Source organism: Gorilla gorilla, chromosome 5 (assembly GCF_029281585.2).
Source record: "Gorilla gorilla gorilla isolate KB3781 chromosome 5, NHGRI_mGorGor1-v2.1_pri, whole genome shotgun sequence".
In the NCBI taxonomy this organism is placed as follows: Eukaryota; Metazoa; Chordata; class Mammalia; order Primates; family Hominidae; genus Gorilla; species Gorilla gorilla.
In genome coordinates, this window is record NC_073229.2 from 131,586,200 (window position 1) to 131,606,259 (window position 20,060).

General features: G+C 38.3%; 1 protein-coding gene across 4 annotated transcripts in view; it reads right to left on the bottom strand.

Moving 5' to 3' along the window:
* The window catches only part of PDSS2 (decaprenyl diphosphate synthase subunit 2), a 308,385-nt gene that overhangs the window by 251,728 nt on the left and 36,597 nt on the right, over positions 1 to 20,060 (bottom strand). The gene's annotated exons all lie outside the window — the stretch shown is intronic.

The window sequence follows — 20,060 nt, forward strand, 5'->3', positions numbered from 1 at the left end:
GATTATGGGAACTACAGTTCAAGATGAGATTTGGGTAGAGACATAGCCAAACCATATCATTCCACCCCTGGCTCCTCCCAAATCTCATGTCCTCATATTTAAAAACACAATCATGCCTTTCCAACAGTCCCCCAAAGACTTAGCTCATTCCAGCATTAAACCAAAAGTCCAAGTCCAAAGTTTCATCCGAGACAAGGCAAGTCCCTTCCGCCTATGAGCCTATAAAGTCAAAAGCAAGTTGGTTACCTCCTAGACACAATGGGGGTACAGGCATTGGGTAAATACTCCTGTTCCAAATGGGAGAAGTTGGCCAAAACAAAGGAGCTACAGGCCCCACGCAAGTCCGAAATCCAACAAGGCAGTCATTAAACCTTAAAGTTCCAAAATGACCTCCTTTGACTCCATGTCTCACATCCAGGTCACACTGATATAAGAGGTAGGCTCCCACGGTCTTGGGCAACTCAGCCCCTGTGGCTTTGCAGAGGACAGCCTCCCTCCCAGCTGCTTTCATGGCTGGCGCTGAGTGTCTGCAGCTTTTCCAGGCACACGGTTCAAGTTGTCAATGGATCTACCATTCTGGGGTCTAGAGGATGGTAACCCTCTTCTCACAGCTCCACTAGGCAGTGCCCCAGTGGGGACTTTGGGTGGTGGCTCTGACCCCACATTTCCCTTCTTCTGCAGCAAATTTCTTCCTGGACATCCAGGTGTTTCCATACATCCTCCAAAATCTAAGCAGAGATTCCCCAACCTCAGTTCTTGTTTTCTGCACACCCACAGGACCAACACCACATGGAAGCTGCCAAGACTTGCGGCCTGCACCCTCTGAAGCCACAGCCTGAGCTGTATCTTGGCCCCTTTTAGCCATGGCTGGAGTGGCTGGGATGCAGGGCACCAATTCCACCAAGTCCAGCAGCTGCACACAGCAGGGCAGCCCTGGACCAGGCACAGGAAACCATTTTTCCCTCCTGGGCCATGGGACTGTGATGGGAGGGGCTCTCCAGAAGGTCTCTGATATGTCCCGGAGACATTTCCCCCATTGTTTTGGCAATTCGCATTTGGCTTCTCATTACTTATCCAAATTTCTGCTGTGGGCTTGAATTTCTCCCCAGAAAATGGGATTTTCTTTTCTACAGCATCATCAGGCTGCAATTTTTTCAAACTTTTATGCTCTGCTTCCTCTTGAATGCTTTGCTGCTTAGAAATTTCTTCCACCAGATACCCTAAATCATCTCTCTCAAGTTCAAAGTTCCATACATCTCTAGGGCAGGGCAAAATGACACCAGTCTCTTTGCTAAAGCACAACAAGAGTCACCTTTGGTCCAGTTCCCAACAAGTTCCTCATCTCCATCTGAGACCATCTCAGAGTGGACTTTACTGTCCATAGCACTATCAGCATTTCGGTCAAAGCTATTCGACAAGTCTCTAGGAAGTTCCAAAATTTCCCACAACTTCCTGTCTTCTTCTTGGCCCTCCAAGCTCTTCCAGTCTCTGCCTGTTACCCAGTTCTAAAGTCATTTCCATATTTTCGGGTATCTTTACAGCAGCCCCTCCTTCTACCTAGTACCAATTCACTGTATTAGTCTGTTCTCCCACTGCTAATAAAGACGTATCTGAGACTGGATAATTTATAAAGAAAAATGAGGTTTAACAGACTCACAGTTCCACATGGCTGGGAAGGACTCACAATCACGGCAGAAAGCGAACAAGGAGTAAAGGCACGTCTTACATAGCAGCAGGCAAGACAGCATGTACAGGGGAACTGCCATTTATAAAACCATCAGATCTTGTGAGAACTCACTCACTATCATGAGAACAGCATGGAGGTAACCGCCCCCATGATTCAATTACCTTCCCACTGGGTCCCTCTCATGACATGTGGGGATTATGGGAACTACAGTTCAAGATGAGATTTGGGTAGGGACACAGCCAAACCATATTACATAGATTAATATTCCTGAGGGAGAGGAAAAAGAAAAAAGTCTGGAAAACCTTTTTAAAGAAATAATTCATGAAAACTTCCCTATTCTAACAAGAGATTTAGACATCCAGATATAAGAGGCTCAACAAATTCCAAGCAAATACATTGCAAGAAGGACCTCACTTCAACACAGAGTCATCAGACTGTCTAAAATCAATGTGAAGAAGAAAATCCTAAAATCAGCAACAGAAAGTATCTAGTCACTTATAAAGAAAACCCCATCAGAGTAACAGCAAAATTCTGAGCAGAAACCTTACAAGGCAGAAGAGATTGGGATTCTAATTTTAAAATGCTTAAAGAAAAAAAAAACCTGTCAACTACAAATTTTGTACCCTGCAGGAATAAATTTCATAAGTGAAGGAGAAATAGTCTTTCCTAGACAAGCAAATGCTGTAGGAATTCATCACCACTAGACTGGTAGTATAACAAATGCTCAAAGGAGTCCTAAACATGGAAACGAAAGGTGATACTTGCCATCATAAAAACACGTGTAAGTATAAAACTCAGAGGTCTTATAAAACAATTACAAAAAGGAGGAAGAGAAAGAAATTAAATAGGAACACAACAGAACACAAAACCACAAACAGAAAAAAAAGAGAGAGAAACAAAGGATCTACAAAGCAACTAGATAACAATCAATATCATGACAGGAAAAAAAACTCATATCAATATTAACCTTGAATGTAAATGCATTAAATGCTCCACTTAAAAGATACAGAATGGTGGAATAGATAAAACAACCTGAACCAACTATATGCTGCTGACAAAAATTCACCTTACTAGAAATGGGTACAATGTAAACTTTACAGGTGATGGTTATACCAAAAGCCTAGACTTTAGCACTATGCAATATATCCATGTATCAAAACTGTACTTGTACCTCCTATATTAATACAAAATTTTTAAAATTTAATAAAACAAAATCAGTAAACTACTGATCTATCTCAGCTTTATCAATTTATCAGAATCTGCCTTTGACTTTCCCACCTCTCTTCTATTAATATAGTCAGGTATAAGCAATCAGTCAGGTATCCTACCCAAACACACTCAAATGCAAGTAATAAAAGTAACTTTTACGGCTATATCGAAAATTATAAAATGTACTGAAATTGGTTCCAAATGTTATTATTTAACTTTTTTAGATGATCAAAAAAGATACAACTTCTTGCTGTTTTAGATCCAGTTAACTAGTCCTAAACACATTCCTTCCTTACTCTACAGCTCACTTACCTGAGTGGTAAGGAATTGAGTTAACTGTTTCCAATAGCTTTGTAGGTAAACCTTTTTATAGTCTTAATCATGGTAAGATCATCTTTACCAAGCACTTTCTGACATACAATCTTATTTAATCACAAACTCTAAATGTATTTTCATCAATTTTTGCTTCTACCACCAATCTGATGATAAAAAGTATGATAGAACTTTTTGAATGATAGAATATGGGAGTTAGATGAAACCCAAAATATCATCTACTCCAAACTCTTCCTTTCATAACTGAGACTAGTGATACAGCTTAAAGTCATACAGCTAGTTAGTGAATGACACAGCTGAGACCAGAAAGCTAACTAAGCCCTTCAGCTATCTAGCTGGCTATATCAAGAAGGTCAAATTCACAAGAGAAGAACCATAAGTGAGATAGAACCAGGCTGGAAATCACTATACTCTTAAAGTTAAGCAGGTGAAGTGGGTAGAATAACATTCATAAACAGCTTCACTAATGTTTAAAGGAAGCAGAATTGCTTTGGGTTCACAGATATCAAAAGTCATGCTGACATGTAATCTCCAGGGGAGATTAGAAAGGAAGAACAAGAAGTCAGTGAGGAGAATGAACCAGAATGAATTTGCTCTGCTCTCCTATTTAGCCACTGACTGGGGGTTGGGGAGTGTAGTGCAGTCAAAAGGTTAGGGTTTTGGTCCATCAAGAGATGAACAGATAAACAAAATGTGGTATATCCATAAGATGCAATATTATTCAGCAATACAAAGGAAAGAAATTCTGATATATGCTACAACATGGATGAACCTTGAAAACATTATGGTAAGTGAAGTAAGCCAGAAATAAAGAACAAACATTGTATGATTCTAATTATATGTGGTATATAGAACAGACAAATTCATGGAGACAAAAATAGAATAGAGGTTACCAGGTACAGGGAGAGGAGCAAATGAGGAGTTACTGTTTCTATTTGTGATCATAAAAAAGTTCTGAAAATTAATAGTGGTGATAGTTGCAAAACAATGTGAATGTACTTAATGCCAGTGAACCGTACATATAAACATAGTTAACATGGTGAATTTTATGTTATGTATATTTTACCACAACTTTTTAAATGCAAAAAAACAAAACAGAGTTTTGGAGGTATGAGGAATTTGTTTTCTATGCCACTTACCAACTTGTTAGCCATGGGTTATTTCTCCTTAAAAACTCTGCTTAAGAAAAATATAAATTCAAACACTTTACCACAGGTGACATATTTTTATAATTTTAGAAGAATTATAGGAAGCTCCAGAAAACAGTCCTGGAGGTAACACAAATCCTGATTGAGTAGTACTTATTACTAGCAGGTCTCTCTCTTTTTTGAGATGGAGTCTCGCTCTGTTGCCCAGGCTGGAGTGCAGTGCCACGGTCTTGGCTCACTGCAATCTCTGCCTCCTGGGTTCAGGCAATTCTCCTGCCTCAGCCTCCCAAGTAGCTGGGATTACAGGTGCCTGCCACCATGCCTGGCTAATTTTTGTACTTTTAGCAGAGATGGGCTATCACCCATGTTGGCCAGGCTGATTTCGAACTCCTGACCTCGTGATCCGCCTGCCTAGGCCTCCCAAAGCGCTGGGATTACAAGTGTGAGCCACCACACCCGGCCAGTCTTTCATTTATTTATTTATTCATTTATTTTTTAATTAATTTTTTGAGACAGAGTCTCACTCTGTCATTCAAGCTGGAGTGCAGTGGCATGATCTTGGCTCACTGCAACCTCTGTCTCTTGGGTTCAAATGATTCTCCTGCCTCAGCCTCTCAAGCAGCTGGGATTACAGAAGTGTGTGCCACCATGCCCGGCTAATTTTTGTATTTTTAGTAGAGACAAGGTTTGACCATGTTGGCTAGGCTGGTCTTGAACGCCTGACCCCAAGCCTCCCAAAGTGCTGGGATTACAGGCTTGAGCCACCACACCTGGCCTTACTAGCAGTTCTTATTAAATGATTATTTAACAATCCTATACTTATTTCTACAAGACATCCATTGCTATTCAAAAAAATCTAATTTATCTGGAGAGAAAACAAGGACTCCCTTTGTTGTCCCAAGGACATGCTATAGGGATTGGAGTCCTCTGAGACTGTAACTGAATCAGCTCAGCAGATTACTGCATTTAGCCTCCCTTCCTCTTAACCTGGTAGTGTCCTACCCGTCTATGCCAGGGGTAACAATCTCAAATGCCTAAAGAAGCCAGAGCCAGACAAGGAATATAAATGAATGAAGCAATAGGAACAAATCTGGCAAGCAAAAAATGAAAGCTGTGGCAACCTGGAATGCTTCTGCCGCACCTACAGAAGCACTGTCAATTGATGCCATGTGGGAATGCTATTTTTTCATTGTTACCATGCCTTCTGAATTTTCAAAAGAGGCTAGAAATTTAGATTTTTCAACAAACTCTAAAAGCTGAGCAAAATGAATCAGAGAACCCTAAATACTTTACAAGCCGCCAGTCTGTGCTTTTTGCTCCATGCACACTCCAAGCTACGAAGGAAAATGACAGGAAACAATACTTCCTAGTTATTCATATCTCATTTTGGATCGAAGGACTCCAATTCCCTGAGAGCAAGGCAGCAGGTGGCATTCAAGTCACGTAAAATAAATAAGTCAAAGGCATAAACTGAAAAGGCAATTTTCTTAATATCTACTTAACATATAAAAAGTTAAAACCTGACACTTAGAGTATATGTTAAAATAACCTACCAACTTTCAAAATGTCAGGAACTCAGATGAGTCCACGGTAACTGCAGAACACTGGAAGAAAATATTAAGCAGCAAGAATATAATTTTTAAAACTCTTTGAAGCCACCCTAAAAATCACATGATTCACAACAAACCTGTTCCCTATGCCATGACATGAAATGTCTGTTGTATCATCTTGGATCCCATCCTCTTGATTTTTATAACTTTGGCTGATATAACAGATATGGGTCTGTAATTCTATATATTAATTTCCCAAATTCCAATCGAAAATCTCTGTTTGAAACTGCCTACCTACTTGATTTTTTTTTTTAATTAGGGAAATATTGCTGGAAAAGAGGAGAAAATATTTTGGAAAAAGCTGCTTTCTTACAGTTTGACTTAGATACAGAAGTCAAGAATAGTAGAGGAGTGAAGCTATTTTTCTCTTTCCCTTGTCACAAAAAGACTAGCTACTTCCCCCCAAAGGTGATCTATTTCTGGACAAGGAGAGTCAGAATTCTTCCTTAAACTTAACCCAGTTAACGTATTCACCATCAATATAATCTCCTTCTACTACAACCAAAACAATATACAGCAGGATTTAACTAACATTATGTGCTTATGTACTAGGCACTGAGCTAAACTCATGTAATCCTCACTATCCTACGAAATAGGTACTTCTATCTGCAAAGTAGACATGGTTCCTGCCCTCAGAAGGCTATTTTCTAATGGGAGAGGCAGACATTAAACATTCTCAATGAAGAATGTACCACTGCATTTATGACCACAGTGAGAAAGGAGATGAACAAGGTGCTACCAATGTACGTGAAAGGAAAATATGACCTTATCCGGGGAGGCATCTCTGTGGAAATAACATTCTATACAGATCAAAGGATAAGCAAGTTTTAACTAGGCAAAGTCTCCAAGCAGAGAGAAGAGTATGAGAAAAGGTCTTGTGATGGAGTTTGAGTTAGAGACAAAAAAAGCAAATGTGGCCAACACAGGGAGAATAAGGGGAAGCATGCTGAATGAATAGGCCATCCAGGGCTTTGCCATTTACATTAGAAGTCTCCAAGCCATTCACACTAAAAGTGTCCAAGAGCAACAGAAAATGCTGAAGTTAGAAAAAGGGGAAGAGGATGATCAGAATTATGGGCATTTTAATGCATTTTTTAAACTGAAAGAACATAAAAGAAGAAGGTACTGTCTATTGTCTCACTCCCACCCTGTCAATATCTATCTGATTTTCTCCACCCCACTAGTAATCAATCTTAGTCTTACATAGTACGCTTATCCTGGTATGAATCCACAGGTGCATGTGCGCGCAGACACACACACACACATAAAACACTTTCCTCCTTTCTTACACAAAGGATAGCATGTTATATGTACTGTCCTCTATGCTGTTTTTTGTTTGTTTGCTTGTTTGTTTTTTGAAACGGAGTCTCACTCTGTTACCCAGGCTGGATGGAGTGCAGTGGCACAACCTCAGCCCACTGCAACCTCCGACTCCCAGGTTCAGGTGATTCTCTGCTTCGGCCTCCCAAATAGCTGGGATTACAGGCACGTGCCACCACGTCCATCTAATTTTTGTATTTTTAGTAAAGATGGGGCTTCACCATGTTGGCCAGGCTGGTCTCAAGCTCCTGATCTCAGGTGATCTGCCCGCCTCAGCCTCCCAAAGTGCTGAGATTACAGGCACTAATTACAGGCACTAATGCCTGGGCATCTACCCTGTTTTTTTTTCACTTAGTATATCTATTCTTTCTTTTGTTTCCAATTGCACAGCATTCCACGGCTTGATGTATCTACCATGGGTTATTTTGTTATTACTTTTTTGAGACAGAGTCTTATGCCGCCCAGGCTGGAGTGCAGTGGCATGATCTCAGCTCACTGCAACCTCTGCCCCCTGGGTTTAAGCAATTCTCCTGCCTCAGCCTCCCAAGTATCTGAGATTACAGGCACGTGCTACCATGCCTGGCTAATTTTTGTATTTTTTAGTAGAGACAGGGTTTTGCTATGTTGGCCAGGCTGGTCTCAAACTCCTGACCTCAAATGATCCACCCACCTCGGCCTCCCAAAGTGCTGGGATTACAGGCGTGAGCCACTGCACCCGGCCTACCATGGGTTATTTAATGAGTCTCGTGGATGAGAAGAAAAAGCCTACCCAACTGCTACTGGATTTTGCTATTACAGACAATCTTGTAAGTGAGGTTGCTGGGTCAAATGGTAAATGCATTTGTACTTTTGACAGACATGGTTAGATTCTGCACTCCTACCAACAATGTATGACATCATTTATGAAAACTGGACAACCAAATGAGTTACCGAACTTTTGAGTTTTTACCAATGTGACAGGTAGAAAACTGTTTTACTGTAGTTTTAATTTGCATTTCTTTTTTATTTTAGGTAAGGTTGCACATACCTTCACATGTTTAAGAGCCATCTATACAATTGGCCCTCCATATTTGTGGGTTCTGCATCCATGGATTCAACCAACCACAGATCAAAAATATTCAGAAAAAAAATAGATGGTTGTGTCAGTACTGGATACATACAGACTTTTTTCTTGTCATTATTCCCTAAACAATACAGTTTTACAACGATTTAAACAGCACTTAAACTGTATTAATTATTGTAAGTAATCTGGAGATAATTTCAAGCACACAGGAGGATGTGCAAAGGTTATACACAATACTACTTCATTTTATATAACGGAATTGAGCATCTATGGATGTTAGTATTGGGGGGTGGGGGATTTCTAGAACCAATCCCTCACTGATACTGAGGAATAACTGTACTTCTTCTTCTTCTTCTTCTTCTTTTTTTTTTTTGAGACAGAGTTTTGCTCTTGTTGCCCAAGCTGCAGTGCAATGGCATGATCTTGGCTCACTGCAACCTCCGCCTCCCAGGTTCAAGCGATTCTCCTGCCTCAGCCTCCTGAGTAGCTGCGATTACAGGCACACGCCACCACGCCCGGCTACTTTTTTTGTATTTTTAGTAGAAACGGGGTTTCATCGTGTTAGCAGGCTGGTCTCGAACTCCTGACCTCAGGTGATCCACCTGCCTCAGCCTTCCAAAGTGCTGGGATTACAGGTGTCAGCCACCGTGCCTCGCAACTGTACTTCTTTTTCTGTCAAACTATCTGTTCATGTCCTTTGTTTTTTTTTTTTTTTTTTTTGAGACGGAGTCTCACTCTGTTGCCCAGGCTGCAGTGCAGTGGTGTGATCTTGGCTCACTGCAACCTCCACCTCCAGGTTCAAGCGATTCTCCTGCCTCAGCCTCCCAAGTAGCTGGGAGTACAGGCACCCGCCACCATGCCCAGCTAATTTCTTGTATTTTTAGTAGAGACGAGGTTTCGTCATGTTGGCCAGGCTGGTCTCGAACTTTTGACCTCAGGTGATCCACCTGCCTCAGCCTCCCAAAGTGCTGGGATTACAGGTGTGAAACACTGTGCCCAGCCCTTTGCCCATTTTTCTATAATGTTTTTATGAGCATGTGCTAACTTTCCTTCTCTCCATTTATACAACTGTCGGCAACATAAGCGTCAATTGTTTTAAAAACTGTATTTCTCTTTTGACTTTCCTTATGGTAGTTTTTTATCACAGAGATTTTTAAAGGCAAATTTACCAATCTTTTGACTTCCAGATTTTGAGTCATAATTTTAGAAAGGCTTTATAATTCTAAGGTTATAATTAAATTCTCCTCTGGTTTCTTTTTTTATATTTAAATCTCTGACCCATGTAAAATGTATCTGAGTATACAACATAAAGGACCTAGTGTTCTCTTTTTCCAGGTGGCTTCAAAGTTGTACCAATACCATTATTAGAGTCCATCCTTACTCCCACTGATATGAGATACTGCTTTTTACCATATCCTAGGTTGTTATATTTTCTAATCTAGTTCTGAATTTTAATTTCTGCCCTATTAGGCTGTCTATCCACGCACCAAATACCTTACTTTAATTGAAGCTTTAGCTTATGTTTTAATATCAGGAAGGTCAAGTCTTCATTTGTCTTTCAAGATGTTTCAGACTTCTTCTCTTTCAAAGTTTTTCAGAATTTAGTTGATTATAGTTTTTGTAGTATTTTTTATTAGGATCACTTCAATTTGTAAATTAAGTAAGAAAGAATTGACACTTTATCATGAGTCTCAATTTCCCAATTAAGAACATGGTATGAGGGCCAGGTGTGGTGGCTCACACCTATAATCCCAGCACTTTTGGGAGACCAAGGTGAGAGGATTGTTGAGGTCAGGAGTTCAATACCAGCCTGAGCAACATAGCAAGACTCTACAAAAAATAAGAAATTTAGCCAGGCGTTGTGGTACATGCCTGTAGTCCCAGCTACTTGGGAGGCTGAGGTGGGAGAATTTCTTAAGCTCGGGAGATCAGGGCTGCAGTGAGCCATGATTATGCCACTGTACTTCACCTGGTGACAGAGCAATGGATGATCTTGGCTCACTGCAACCTCTGTCTCCTGGGTTCAAAGGATTCTCCTGCCTCAGCCTCCCTAGTAGCTGGGATTACAGATGTGTGCCACCATGCCTGGCTAATTTTTGTATTTTTAGTAGAGACAAGGTTTCACCATGTTGGCCAGGCTGGTCTTGAATGCCTGACCCCAAGTGATCCACTCACCTCAGCCTCCCAAAGTGCTGGGATTACAGGCGTGATACAGGAATGCATAGAAAAACAAAGAACATGGTACTTTTTTTATGCATTCACGTCTACTTTTGTGTTCTTCAGGAATGTAAAGAGTGGATTGAAAAGAGGATAGGTAAGTGAGGTTAGGCTAGGGAAGACTGTGGTAATTGAAGAATATGTATGGGATAAACTGGAGAGAGAATAGAGTGAAGAGAGCGAGTCAACATTTAATCACCTGGATAGGCCTGCCACAGAGGCAGAAAATGAATTGCTAGAAAGTTAGAAAGAAAACAAAAAGAAAAATATTTTTTTTAAAAAAAGAAACTGTCAAAAGTACAATTAAGATGAAGACTAAAATAAATACATTAGGTTTAGTGATATGGAAGTCATTAGTGATCATAGTAAGATCTATTTTGGGAGAATTATGTGGCTGGAAGCCAAAGTGGGACTTACATTCCAGTTAGGCCAAATAGGGCTATCTGGCTTTAATTTGTTTCTAAAAGGGTCTTCCTAAAGGTCAAAATGCCACTAATTTCAGAGTATAACTGTACAGTAATTATTCCTAAAATGGAGTTCAAACACACTCTCAGAAGGAGGTTCTTGAATAATTCACACAAAGAATGCACAGATCCAGAAAATACTGCCAATACAAGGAAATATCAGGAACCAGACTAGGAAGTAACAGCTAGAGAGCCAAGGGAGTGGCAAACATGAAGTACATTTTCTCCAAAGCAAACTAGGCTATAACTTCAGAAAGGGATTTGGCTTGGCATTAGCCCCTGCAAGTATACATACATTCTTAAGCACAGCCAGAGAGCCAGATAAAATAGGTGGCTGCCTAAACTGGATGCCAAAATAAGGCTCTAGCTGCTCAGAAATACTTCCTTCTGCATCTTGTCAAGATACCCTTCTCTCCTTCTCTCAATCTGAATTCAAAATCCTAATTGTGGTTTCTCTTTTGAGATAGTCCCAACAGAAGCATATGGGCTTCCCCAGTAGGAAAGTAAAGGTATTCAAGGTATCCCCAATCCTTGTTAACATTCACAAAAAGGATAACACATAGCATTTAGCCACGAGGAGACAGCAAGAGGGGTTAGGAAACAGAGGCATCAATTAAAGTAGTGACAATACATTGATCTGAGCCAAACTGGGGCTGAACATACTAAAAGGAGAATGTCCCACTGGAAATTCCAGAAACCTGGGACTGTGTGAAGGTAGAGAATCACAGGGAATTGGGGCATGGCACTCAAGGGGCATAATCATAGAATCTCAACTCAATGAGTGAGGCTTAGATGTAATCTAGTTCAGAAAATTAGAAAGGTGATATTATTATATCACAATTTTACCACTCATATTTGAACCTCCACCTCCGGGTTCAAGCTAGGAATCTCCAATGGAAGTAATTAACAGAGCACATCACAGGTTAAAAAAAAATTTTTTTTTATTTTAGTTCCTTCAGAATTCTTTAGGACAGAAAGAACTCCTAAGCCCACCTAAGCTGATGTGCATGCCCAAATCAATTTCCAATGTGGAAAAATAGAGAAATAGACCAATATCTTTTTACCTCCCATTTTAACACAATTTGGAACAAAAAAAAATTTTTTTTTTGTTAATCATAGCACTAAAATGCAGAAGTTCCAGGTCCCTTCTACTACTTACCAGCTACAGATTACAGGCACAGACAGCATTATACCAAAAGTACTAGTAAGGCCTCTTCTAGGTGTAAGATCGTTGTTCATAAAAAACAGATACTCTCACATCAGGATTACTGTCTCCTTTGGTTGCTAAGACACCAAGCAGAATCAGTAGATTCAACTAAAATCATTGAAAAAGAGGTAGAGGAGAAGGAAAAAAGGGGGTCTGAAATAGAGAAGGCAATTAACAACTCATTTATTGTGGCGCCATCTAGAAGGTTGGTTATATATTTAAGTTGTTCTACAGTTTTGTATCCCTACACCTACACCTTAGCTCTACTCCAATGTCCACCTAAAGTCATATTCAAAAAGATTTGCATCAACTGGGAAAATGTAATGCTTCCGACTTCCAAATTACTCTGTGGAAGTAGTGCCACAGGTTGTTCATTCTGCTATCAGTCTTAAGTGGTGGAATTATGAAAAGGTACTGTATCAGAGAACTGCATTCACTTAGTAAAATGTACTCCCAGGTATCGATTCTCTGCAGGAGGTTGTTTCAGAAGAAAGGAACAGGGGTTGGCTAGCTGGTTTCTTAGTTTAATTTACATACCTTCTTTTTAGAACCAGACGGAAGTAACGGGATATTAAAGGATGTGATAGCTATTCCTGAGGGCAATGTTTGTATTTCTTTATAGAATTAGAATTGTGCTAGTTCTTATCAGGGAAGCAGGGAACAAATTATGTATTAGTACATTTTTGCCGAAACTTTATTCTATTTACTGTTATTTGGGGAAAATGTATTTTATTCCTATGGTAAAACGACAGAACTCTGTTCCCAGGCATGTGTCTAATCCTTTTTTTCAAGGAAAAAAATTTGTAAGCACAGTATTCCAACTTACAGCAGGCACGATGGGGACCCATGAGCCAGAGAAGATGGGAAACAAACAGGAAAGAGACTCGGCACAGACATTTGAGGGTAATAAATATGATAGCAATCTAGAAGATGAACAGTTCATGTTGTTTATGATTACAGGCTGATTATTCCTCTAAGTGCAAAGGCTATCCAATAAGTCATATCCGGGTTGATTTGTTAGCAAGGTACTTTCACCAGATAATAAATTAGAATGTAATTAAAGTGTATTCTGCCTGTTTATCATTGACTAAGATAGCTTACTATAATTCTCAATTATCTGCATGAACACACAACATGACAGCACGGTAAGTAAACCTTCTGGCAAAGGGCAACAAACATCTTAGGACTGTGCTAAAATTGCTAGATTTCTTCTCCAGTCCTTTAAAAAAACTGTTTCCAATTTTGATAAAGTATGTAAATAGAACAAATTAATCTGGCACTTGCTTTGGTAGAGTAAGTCACAGAGCTAGATCTAGACTCACAAGTCCCGAAACTTCTTAGCTTGCTAGCAATTTGCTAAAGGCAGAGACTAAACCATTAAAGAAATAAAACAGAACTGGGTATTTACCACAGACCTTTATTAGGTAGAAAAACTTAACTGTAGAGAAAATAGAAGAACTACAAAAAAAAAAAAAAGATGTCAACATGTAAATTTAAAAATTGGATTTCAAAAAGCACTTATCTGGGTAGGTGCAGTGACTCACACCTCTATTCCTAGCACTTTGGGAGGCGGAGGCGGGTGGATTGCTTGAGCCCAGAAGTTTGAGGCCAGCCTGGGCAACACAGCGAGACCCCCGTCTCTATTTAATTTTTATAAAAAATAAAAATTTTTTTAAAGAAGCACTTACAGCATATAAGACAATAATTTCACTATATAATGTCTCCTAAGGATTAATAAGAAACAAGACCACAAGACATATGTAAACAAGACATACAAAGATAAACAAATAAATAGAAACATAATGTTCAAATAAATTACATGTAGCTCAGGGTAACTTTTTTCACCTGATTAGCAAAAATCTTTCTAAAATGATAATGACCAATATTGGCAAAGAAATAGTGATACTAGTACTCTCATACATGCTGATAGTGTTACAAATTGGTTAGAACTCCTCAAAAATGCAATCTGGCAGTGAATTTAAACACTAAAAAATGTTTATAATTTTAGCTTAGTACATCCACATCATGGAATCTATCTAATAAACAAAAATATTGGCCAGGTACAGTGACTCACGCCTGTAATCCCAGCACCTGGGGAGGCCAAGGCAGCTGGATCACTTGAGGTGAGGAGTTTGAGACCAGTCTAGCCAACATGGTGAAACCCCATCTCTACTAAAAATACAAAAAATTAGCTGGGCACGGTGGCGCAGCCTGTAGTCCCAGCTACTCAGGAGGCTGAAGCAGGAGAATCGCTTGAACCCAGGAGGCAGAGGTTGCAGTTGAGCTGAGATCATGCCATTGCACTCCAGCCTGGGCAAAAGAGTGAGACCCTATCTTCAAAAAAAATAATAATAATACACACACACAAACACACACACACACACACACACATATATATATATACACCTATCACAGCTTGATCTATCAATAATAAGAATCCAAAACAACATAAACATTCAACAGGGTAAAGGTATGTGTAATACAAGACAATAAAATATATAATCACAGATACAACATTATACAGCAATTTAAAATGACAGTTAAGAAGATTAAGTGGAAAAGGATAGAAAATCATATTTACCATGATTATATTTAAATAAAAATATGCATATTAAAAAAGACTAGGAAGGAAAATGTCAAAGTGACAATCATTGTGTTAGGGTAGTATGGCAGGCTGAATAATTGGCCCTCAAAGATATCCCCATCCTCAACCCCAGAACCAGTGCTTGTTACTTTATGTGATAAGAGGAACTTTGCAGGTATGATTAAGTTAAAGATCTCAAGATGGGAGGATTATCCTGGATGGACCCAACATAACCACAGGGGTGCTCAAAAGAGGAAGGCAGGAGGGTCAGATTGAGAGGAGATGTGAGGACAGAGCAAAGAGTGATGAGGTACAAGTCAAAGGATGCAGGCAGCCTCTAGTGGTTGGAAAAGGCAAGGAACAGATCCTCTCTAGAACCTCCAGAAGGAACACAGCTCTGCCTGCAGCCTTATTTTAGCCCCCTAAGACCATTTCAGATTTCTGACCTCCAGAACACAAGTTAATAAACTTGTAATACAGTTGTGCTGTTTTGGTTGGGTGTGGTGGCTCACGCCTGTAATCCCAGCACTTTGGGAGGCCAAGGCAGGTGGATCATTTGAGGTCAGGAGTTCGAGACCATCCTGGGAAACATGATGATACCCTGCATCTGCCAAAAATACAAAAAAAATTAGCCAGGTGTGGTGGCAGGCACCTATAGTCCCAGCTACTCGGGAGGCTGAGGCAGGAGAATCGCTTGAACCTGGGAGGAGGTGGCTGCAGTGAGCCGAGATTGCGCCACTGCACTCCAACCTGGGCAACACAGCAAGACTCTGTCTCAAAACAAACAAAAAAACAACAAAATAAAAATAAAGGTGTGCTGTTTTTAGCCACTAGCTTCGTGATCATTTGTTACAGCAGCAATAGGAAACTAATATAGATGATAAGACTGACCTTTCTAAACTTGCTGTAATATTTCATATCAATTCTATTGTTGCATGCTAATTTTAAAAATTAGATAAAATTTAAGTCTAGATGAAAACATATTTTGCTTCAGTGGTTCTCAACTCTAGTTGTATATTAGCATCAAGTAGTTAGCTTAAAAAAAAAAACAAAAAGAGTACAAATGTCATGTCTTCTCCTGTCCCCAGAGATTTTGATTTGATTTTTGTGAGGCTCAAATATCATTTTTTTTAACCCACATACTAATGTGCAGCCAGCGTTGAGAACCACTGCTCTAGTATAGCAACTCATAAATGACGAGTTTTCCTAGGCCAAAGCAGAAATGGATATCAATCTAAAACCACGTTTGTCTCAAAAATGCTACAAATGAAAACACTCAGTGATAGTCTATATTAGTTTAAATTTAGCACTGAGAGTTGCATCCCAGTTTAACTGACTTTGTCAAAGGAAGAGAAAAAATAAAACTCGTTATTCTACTTCTTCAATGTTTTTTATTTGTGGCATTTAAAAGACTTCAGAGATATAGTGCTCCAAGAAAAAGGTCCTTATTAGGATCTACATTCAAATTAGAGCAGTACACAAGAATTGTGTTTCCTTTGCTTACCTACTGACAACTGACCTTATGATAATACTACTAAAATTATGTAAGATATTTAGTCTTTGAATTTTTACAGTATGTTTTAGAAATGGTATAGACTAGCCAAGAGAAATAATCCATCAAATTCTCTGATAATGTGTTCTTTAGAATCACATTTTCCCTCTACTGTATTTTCCAGGTATCAAACTTGTAAACACACAAACACACACACATACTTCAGTATGTTTGTGAGCAAATGTATAACTTAAAGTTTTCAAATGTGAGATTCTAAGCTATAAACTACTGACAGTCTTATGCATCTTTTGGTTAACTTAGCATCACCTCATATTCTTTCAGCAGCAAAATCCATATATGAAAAACATCGTTATCAACCAAGTGTGTCCAAAGATTGATCTCCATAGCAACTGTAACTCTGCCACATGTAGTGTATAAGGCATCAGAGTTAACACCACATGCACACAAAGTGTTGGTATTATGTAGTCCAGACTGGTTGCTGTAGAAACCTAAACTGAAGTCCCTGACAACAGTGGATAAAATGAAAACAACAACAGAATGGTCCTTAAGAACTTACCCATCTACTCTTCTGCTTTCAAGCAAAGCCATCCTAAATGCTCTATTGATATTATTTATACTTAAAACTGATAGCACTAAAGGAAAATTTTATATAAAATAATTTTAAATGATGCTGTATCTTTAGGAATCACTTCCTATTCCCTAAAAAATTCTCCTTCCCACCCTCTGCTCAACTGGATGTTCAGAAGCTCACTCCAATAAAGTACCGCCACCTTCTTCTAGCCTCAGCCAGAACCAGTCCCACACAGACAAGCTGGAGAGGTGCTAGCCTTTTGCTGCGACTACCACAACTGTGATAGATACAGACAAGCTTATTCTAAAACAAGTTTGAAAAAGAAGAAAAGAAGGAAGAATCACTCTGCCTTATATTGTCTCACTACATCGCTATCATAATCAAGACAGTATAGTATTGGCAGAAGAAAAGACAAATAGACCAGTGGAACAGAGAATCCAGAAGTGGATAAATACAAATACACCAACTGATTTTTCACAAAGGTACAAAAGTAGTTCAATGGAGGGAAAACAGTCTTTTCAACAAATCATGCTGGAACAACTGGACATCCATGGGCAAAAATAAAAAATAAAATAGAAGCTTGACTTAAAACGCACACCACATACAAAGATCAATGCAAAAAGGATCACGGATTTATGTAAAATGTGAACCACAGAACTATAAAACTTTTAGAAGAGAACATAGGAGAACATCTTTGGGACCTAGGGCTAGGAAAAGAGTTCTCAGACATCACATCAAAAACCCAATCTATAAAAGAAAAAAAAAAAATAACTGGATGTCATCAAAATTTAAAACTTTTACTCTGCAAAGGACTCCATTAACAAGATAAAAAGATGAGCCACATACTAGAAGAAAATATTTGCAAATTTTATATCCAAAGGACTTCTATCCAGAATATGTAAAGAATTCTCTAAACTCCGCAGTAAGGAAACAAACGATCTATTTGAAAATAGGCAAAAAGACTTGAATATTCATCTTACCAATGAGGACATAAGTATGGCAAATCAGCACATGAAAAAACGTTCGACATCATTAGGCTTTAAGGAAATTAAAGCTAAGATGAGATATTACTACACATCTATTAGAATGGCTAAAATAAAAAATACTGACAATACCAAATGCTAACAAAGGATATGGAGAAACTAGATTTCTCATACCTTGCCAGTGGAAATGTAAAATAGTACAGCTACTCTGGAAAACAATTTGGTAATTTCTTATGAAATTGAACATACACTTACCATACAACCCAACAATCACACTCCCAAGCTTTTATCTTAAAGAAACAAAAACATGTTCACATAATCACCTATACATGAATGTTCAGAGCAGCTTTATTTGTAACAGCCCAAACTAGAAACAACCCAAATGTTGTTTATGGTAAATGGATATATAAACTATGGTACATTCATACAATGAGATATTAATTAGCAGTAAAAGGGAACAAACTACTGGCATACACAACTTAGGTGGATCACAAGGACATTACGCTGAGTGAAAACTGTCAATCTCAAAAGGTTACGTACTATATGACTCCATTTCTATAACATTTCAAAAGACAAAAACATAAAAATGAACAGATCAGGGAATGCTCAAGGTTAGGAAAGGAGGAAAATTCCTAGTGCTGCACTTTGTAGTCTCAAAGTGCAACACCAGGAATTTTCTTCATAGCGATGGAACAGTCCTATATCTTGATGATGGTAGTTACAAAAATCTATATACGTGATAAAATTTCACAGAACACACACACACACACACACACACACACAAACGAATGCATGTAAAAACGAGTGAAAGCCAAATACGGTTTGTAGTTTAGTTGACAGTACTGTACCAATGCCAATTTCCTGGTTTAAATAATGTTCTATACTTATGCAAGATGTTACCACTGGGGAAAGCTGGATGATGGCTAAAAGGACCTCTCTGTACAATTTTTATAACTTCCTGTAAGTCTGTAATTATTTCAAAATAAAAAGGTTAAAAAAAACTTGTCAGCAAAAACCTATAAAATTTTAAAAGTAGAAAAAAATACTTAAAACATTTGACAAAAAGACCCTTAATATATGAAGAGCTCTTCTATGTCAATAGGAGATAGTGCAAATAAAAATAAGGAAAGAATATAACTAGGTAACTCAACAAAGAAATAAAATTGGCCAACCACAGAACAAAAAAGACTCAATCTCATTAGTATTCAAATACTAATATTAGTATTAATATTCAACATACAAGAAGACTTTGATAACATCTCTCAAGTTGGCAAAAATTATCAATATCCAAGGTTAGTAAGAACAAGGAAAAACAGGCACTCCCATATACCACGGACAGAAATTAATGTATGAAAATATTTCCAATAGAAGATATTCATACTCTTAGTCCCAAAAAGTCAATATTTAGGAAGGTATCCTAAGGAAATAATCAAACAAGTGTGCAATGACATACATGCAAATTCCATCACAGTACTATCTATAATAGTGAAGAATTTAGGAGAAAAACATTTAAAAAAAAAGAGGATAATTAACTGTATTATGGAATATTCATTATAATGAAATATCACGTAGTTGTTAAAATTACATTTATTAATTTTAAAAGCAATTCTCTATATACCGTTAAGAGAGAAAAGTAACAAAAATATACACATGTGATAAACCTATTTTTATGGCCATGCAGGCTATACACCAAAATATTAACACTAGGTATCTCTGAGTAATTAAGATTAGGGTAACTTTTCTTTATATATTTCTGTATTGTCCGACAGGAGCATGTTTTATACAAAAATAAAATTAATTTTCATTTTTTAAATTAAACAATACATACTAAGCTAATGAGCGTTCTTTTAACTGGAGATTTCATATATTACGATGCTAAAAGCACTAAATAATTTTTTTTACTTCCATAGAAAAAATAAAACTACCCTGCCTGATACAGTAACATCTGCTTTTTCTTTATGACTCCTCCAGGTTCCTGAAAAGATATCATTCATTTTTAGTTTAAAAACAAACAAAACAAACAAAAAAAGCCTGACCAGGGTGGCTTTAAAGAAAAAAATCCATGCAACCCAAGGACTATGTATGCCCGCTCATCATGAAGTTGATAATCTCTGCATCTCTGTTATATCTAGTTGTAAATGGCAATGAGTA